Genomic DNA, 6,820 nt, shown 5'->3' on the forward strand with positions numbered 1-6,820 from the left:
CAGGCCCCATGACGAAAGAAAGAGTAAGCACAAGAGCACTCATAATATTCAATCTACATATGTGTAAATAGAGCCAGGTAAGTGATCCATGGGGTCTGAAGATAGGAGGGAGAAGAATGAAAGGGGTGACATTAAACTCACCAATGTTGTTAAAATTGTTTTGTACAATTAAAGATAAAGGTTTTTTTTTCGTTAAAAGAAGGAATTGTGGCTACAAAGTCTACAAAGTCCAATGCAGAAGTAATATTTATCTGGAATAATTAGATATGAGAAAATTTTTTTAAACTCTGAAAATTGTTAATATTGCCTATTGTGCCATTCTGCTGCTTTCTTCCTACACTTCTGGAAACAGGTTTTTGGCTGTTGTTGTTATTGGTGATGTTATCTCATCATACAACAATTTTTTATTAAACAGAAGAGAAAGAAAAATCCTCATGTTAACACACACTCCCTGCACACACCTTGTTTTGTGTTCAATCTTGCTTGAACTAAATTTGCCTTTTATTTGTCTTTTGACAGTTTAGGAGAAAAAGTGCTCTCTTCTACAGGTTTTGGCCAGGCTGTACTTGCAGAGAGAGTGTCAGATCTCTAATTTCTCGCCCTTGACCTCAGGGGAAACTATTGCACAAAATGCATGCTCAGCTTGGCCTAATCTTCACTTCCTCCTGTCATTGCTACTTCTGAACAATCCTCAGGAGCTAGATAAAACAGTCTTAGTGGATAATAATGAGAATGAGAGGAAAAAACATGTTCTTTTCAGCGACTTCTCTTTAGAATGACTATAGGACCCAGATTCTGCTCAAGATCAATCAGGACTTGGCATTTGTGGAAATATTCTTGCCAGCATGCTGCATCCTTGTCCCTGCCCCAAGTTCAGCATCAATATGTGTAAGCTGAAGTGCTCCTGAAGTTCTGGGGGAATCAAAGTGGCTGCTACCAGACAGGCTAGGCTGCAAAGCTCAGAGTTTATTTTCAAGTTAAATAAAGTTTTGGAAACACAAAGGCAAAGGAAAAATCAATCCTTGCTTGTTTGTAAGTTAATAATAGAGCAAAGAGACTTGATGGTGGATGGTGATGTTTTGATGGATAGAACAAAAGCAAAAAAAGCACTGTTTCTTGAGCCTGAGTTAGGACAAGAACAGTGTTTTTGTGGTGGTGGTTGTTTCTTTACACAGATTGTTTCTTTATGGTATATCAGAAGGGAAAGCTTGATGATAATTATACAAATTCAATTTGGGACGTGTTGAGTTTAGAAGGCCTTCATATACAGATAGAGATGTCAAGGTAGATAGTGAGATAGAATCAAGAGATCAAGAGAAAAAGATGAGAAGATATAAGTTTGCAGGTTTCACATATAAGTGCCTTTTGAAGTCAAGTGACTGATGAAGAATAAAACAGAAATGGAGGAAGAATGTCCTGGATTATGTCCTCAAATGTCATCACATGTGAAGCAGTATTAATGATGAGAATAAATTCTAGAGAAAGCAGCAAAATAGCCACCAGTGGTGTGAGCAAATGAAGAGAAAAACACAGAAGAAAAAAAAATAGAAACAGTGGCCTAGGATCCAAGGAAGAAAAATATACTAAAGGAATACTTGACCATTTACACTGAGTGCCTATTCATTGAAATTAAAAATGTACATAGATTTCATTTATGATTTTAATAAACAACATGGAGGAAGGTCTCCTTGACATATAGGGGGAGAGGCAATAAACAACTTGCTTTGATTCATGTATTTATCTTTTCGTACAGAATATTTTTATGTATAAATGAACATAAGCTAGCTTCACTTTACCCTCCAGAATCACAATAATAAAACTTTCTAGCAAATAAACTTATGGTTTTAGAGAAAATATTTTATTTTATTTTCCTTCTTTATTCATTTGTTTATTTTCAGGCTGAGATTGAACTGAGGGCCTTCATAGGCAACTATATTGCCACCATATTTGCATGCATTTGTTTTAATTTATTTATATTACTTATTGTTACTATTATCGAGGTTTAAACCTTACTTGTTAGACAAGCACTCTACAAACGGATCCATACTTCGAATTTTTAGCTGTGATTTGTTTTGTCCGGGTAGAATCTTGAGCCTGGGCCATCTTTGGGTCAGAATCCTCCTCTCTCTGCCTCTGCATAATGGAGCTTAAAGTCACAAACCATAATATTTCAGTGTTTTTTTCTTTTTTGAGATTATCACTAAATACTTTTTTTGTCAGTCATGGGGTTTGAAATCTGGTCCTGGGCACTGTCCCTCAGCTCTTCCCCTCTGCCACTTAAGCCACAGTGTTACATCCCGTTTTCTGGTGGGCTTATTGGAGATTAGAGTCTCATGAACTTTCCCAGGTTGGCTTTGACCTGTGATCCTCAGGTCTCAGCCTCTTGAGTAGCTAGGATTACAGGCATGAGTCACCACTGCCCAGAACTAAATACTTTTATTGGGGGAGGGAGAATAGAACTGACCATAAATTATGATGATTGTACATATTCCTTGTTTGTACCTGTTACTATAAGTGTGAGTCGCTGTGCCAAGTCTAAACCTTGTTTTTTTTTTTTATTTTGTTGTTGTATGTTTTGTTTGCTCTTTTTTTGTGTGTGTTCTGTTTGGTTATATTTCTATTATTTAAAATAGCTGCATGAAGGAGTTGCCATTCAAAATAGTAGTTTATAAATACAATGTGCCTTGATAAATACCATCCCTTTCAACATTTTTTTTAATTACAGGGTTCATCTTTCATAGCCCAAGCTGGCCTAGAATCCACTGTGTATATCATACTAGCCTATAATTTCCAACCATTGCCTCTGCCTGAAAACTACTGGGATTTTAGGCATACACTTCCTCTACTGTCACCATGAAGAAAAGTTCTTATCCCCTGATTAATTTATTAAGATACTATGGTTTTAGTCACATGTAGTAAACCAAGATAGAATCTATGGATTTGTAAAGCTTCGTTCATGAAAAATATCACACACATATATACACACACACACACTATACAATGAAGGTATTTCACTATATTAAAATCTTCCTTACTGTCTGATATGACACACATCTCAATTAGAAACTATTTCTTTTGGCTTTTTATATTTATCTGTATTAAAACCTAAATGAAGATCTGCTTTTTCCTTTATTTTCATCAATATTATCTATGTGGAACCTGAGTTATTCTCATTGACCTTATTGTTTTGAACACTGAATGCTCAGACTGTCTTGTTATTGCTTTTATTAAAAGACTATACATATTTTAACTTGCTTAAAGAAGTACCCAAACTAATTTGTGAAACCACAAAAGCTAGTTCATGTAAGAACATTTTATTAGTTATTATTGTGTAGAATGAATTCATTCTTAATAAAGTAGCATGACAATTTTATGACATATTGTCATTTGTAACAGTGAGATGAACAACACTCAATTCTGAGAAAGATTATGGTACACTTAAGTTTATCTGCCAAGAAAGCAAGGATCTCAATGGGTAATGGTAAGAATACTGACCACAGAAAACAGTTATGTGACTATAAGAGGGAGACATGTCAGAATAAGTAAATCACTTGGATGTGAATTTTAAGTGACATAGGAATGGGGGTAGAATATATTAGTAGTAGAAGTTAAAATGAGAGCTACATTGAAAAATAATACTGATGAAAACACTCCTGAAGTATGTGAATTGTCCTCTTCCTTTTTTCCTTTTTTTTTTTTTTTTTTGTTGTTCGTCAGGATGAACTTTCTGGAGTAGATGATCATATTGTCTCTGTAAATGTCATATGATTCTTGTTCTAGTGGACTTACAGGTGCTCACTGAGGAAATTTAAGTAAACATTTCAGAATGACTTGGGTAGAGTTTTCCAATGTATCTCCCAGGAAACAGGAAATAAAACACAAATGCTATTCTGACCTAGAAGGTGATCACAGATATCCCTTCAGTGGGTTTGTAGGTCACTGTAGAAGCTGTTTCTTGGGAAGAACGACTAGTACAACTTTCCTCCTCAGGAAGAGCCAAGTATTTAGCACATCTCCAAACAAAGGGGTTTAAAGCAGAGTTGAAAGTTGGAGTGGCGTTACCATTTAGAGGAAAGGGGTTGGATAGTCACAGAAATAAAAATGGAGTGCAAAGCCACAGGCTGACATAGGTGCAATGGCAGAGTTTTGTCGTGCCTCAGATCCTGGGAAATAAGGAGGAAGTTAAAGGGCAGCGGTAAAGTCAAATAATTACGGCAGAAAGAAGGAATAGTATTTCCTACAGGAGAGTCTTCTTGACTTCATATCTATCTATCTATCTATCTATCTATCTATCTATCTATCTATCTATCTATCTATCTATCTATCTATCTATCTATATCTATATATATTCAGTCACATATGCTTAAAATAGAATATAGAACTTGGTCTGATTCATTGAAATAAATAAATAAAATAAGCACCAATAGCTATATTTCAGAATAATGTGGACAAAAATACCATAAATGAATCTACCTAAGAAGTAGTGTTGTTTACTGTGACCGATGATAACTCTATAAAAGAAATCTTAGTTGATCATTTCTAGGCTGGGGCTTTCTCAGTGCTAGCTTTTACTACCTGGTTTATATCCTGTGAATTTCTTCCCATGACTCCTGAAGATATGAACTTCCCCCTTCAAGAAAGCCAAAACTCTGTCTAATACTGCTATGGTGGTCTATCAATATGGTTTCCATGGTCAATACCATGCACCGAAATTTTAGAAAGTAATAACTAAAACATTGGAATGCAAAAAACATTCCACTTAGTATAAACATTTTAATTGTGAAATATTTATATGTTCTCTCTTTAAATCTTTTTTCTGTAATTACAAAAAGCAAAACACTTACTGGAGGTATTAGTTTCTTCATGTAAAATATACATATAATTTTGACAGTGCATTTGTGACTTGCTCTCTTGACCAGAGCATCAATTTTTCCCCCATTGTAAATGCTCACAGAAATAGGGACCTTCACCATGGTGACATAGTTCTTTCTTGTTATTCTCAGAAGAATGCTGAGGGTCATTAAGACTAGTCATTCATTTGTAGCATTTCCCCCTCAGTATATCAAAAGGTTTGAGTTAAACTAGAGTCTAGTCTTTGAAGATACCAAGAGCTGAAGATAGATCATCTTGTCAGAAATCATTGGTTCCCAATTGCCTTGCTACATTTTATATTCCACATTCACTGCTGAAATCTTTAGAAATAGTAAATGGGCATCAGTTTGATGGGGCTGCTGAAACAAAATATCCCAGAATGAACATCATGAGCAACAGATCTCTGTTGTCTCCCAGTTCACAATTCTAGATGCTTGAAATCAAGGTTTGTTGGCAGAACAAGCAGCTTTTGAGTTATAAGGAGAGGACTTCTCTCAATCTTTTCTTATTAGCCTGTGGGTGAGGCTGTCTCTATGTTGACTTGTCGTCTTTCTTATATGAGTATCCATTAGCAAATAAACGCTTCAAATAATAATACTATTGTGATCATCTCATTTTCACTTTTTTTATAAATATAAGATTACATTCTGAAGAACCAGAGCTTAGAAGTTCATCTTTAGGGGTTTGGTAAGAGCATTTAACTCAATGGTCAAATCTCACCAAGCATGTCCAGCAAAATATTTCATTGCCTACTAGCTGGTTAGGTATAATTTTAGTCTAGGATCATTTATTGAGTATTTATATATGATAGAAAAAAGTCCATATTTAAAATCCTCCTTGTCTGATACTCACCCAGCTATGTCTTACTCCCAATATGGACATTTCATATTTATTTATTTATCCATCCATTCATTCATTCTTGTGGGTCCGGCTTCTTTTTTTAAATTTTCTTTTGTGTCATGTCCAGGATCCACGTGCTTTTGCTTGATTGCAATGCTCTACCACTTGAGCCACAGCTCCATTTCCAATTTTCGGATGGTTAATTGGAGATAAAAGTAGGAAGGACTTTACTGTCTTTATTAGTCTGGCTTTGAACTTCAGTCTTCATATCTCAGCTTCCTAAGTAGCTATGATTTTAATTATCATCTAGATCTTATTTTTTTAACAGGTGCCCTGTTCTTCAAGAAGTCTACCACCAATTGTCCAAAAGTGTTGGGGAAGATACTAATCTTTCTACTGGGTGAAAGCTTCATGTACCACTATTTAACAGCAACACGTACAAGGTCTTTCAAGAATACTTAGCTTTCTCTATGTCTCTGTCCTCTTCATAGTTTTGTTCCAATAGAGAAATTATGTAATATAGTAATATTCTTTGTTTAGATTTTCCCAGGTGTTCTCTCAAATTTCAGGTGTCCAATTTTTTCACATCCATCTCATCTCCCAATACAGACTGGAGAATAAAATGGATCTGCTCTATGTAGTCTTTCCTGAATTCAATGTCCTTTCTATAATGGTTCTCCCGTTATTCAGATCTTCAAATGACTAGAAATAAAAGGGAGAGAGAAAGAGTATATAGAAAATTCCACTTTCAGAGGAGGAGGCGACAAGATGGCGGAGGAGAAGCTGGAAGCTGAACAAGCTCTCGCATAGAAAGCAGTTTTAGAGTTCCAGTGAACAGTACTAAGCCAGAGAAACACACCAAGTGTGCCATCACAGGACAGAGAGACAAGTGAGAGAAAGCCAAGGCAAGAATACACATCTGAGCACCAGCCAGCAACCACCGCCGCAGGCAGCGGCGGCAGGATCGCAGTGGAGACTGCAGCAGGGCTATCGGCGGCGGCAGGGTCGCGGTGGAGACCGCAGCGGGGCTATACCTGAGCACTGAGAGTCCGGGACGAAGGAGCCAGACGCAGCGGGCGAGCGGATTCTACTCAACACCAGCAAGAAC

This window comes from Dipodomys ordii, unplaced genomic scaffold (genome assembly GCF_000151885.1).
Source record: "Dipodomys ordii isolate 6190 unplaced genomic scaffold, Dord_2.0 Scaffold2, whole genome shotgun sequence".
Taxonomy (NCBI): Eukaryota; Metazoa; Chordata; class Mammalia; order Rodentia; family Heteromyidae; genus Dipodomys; species Dipodomys ordii.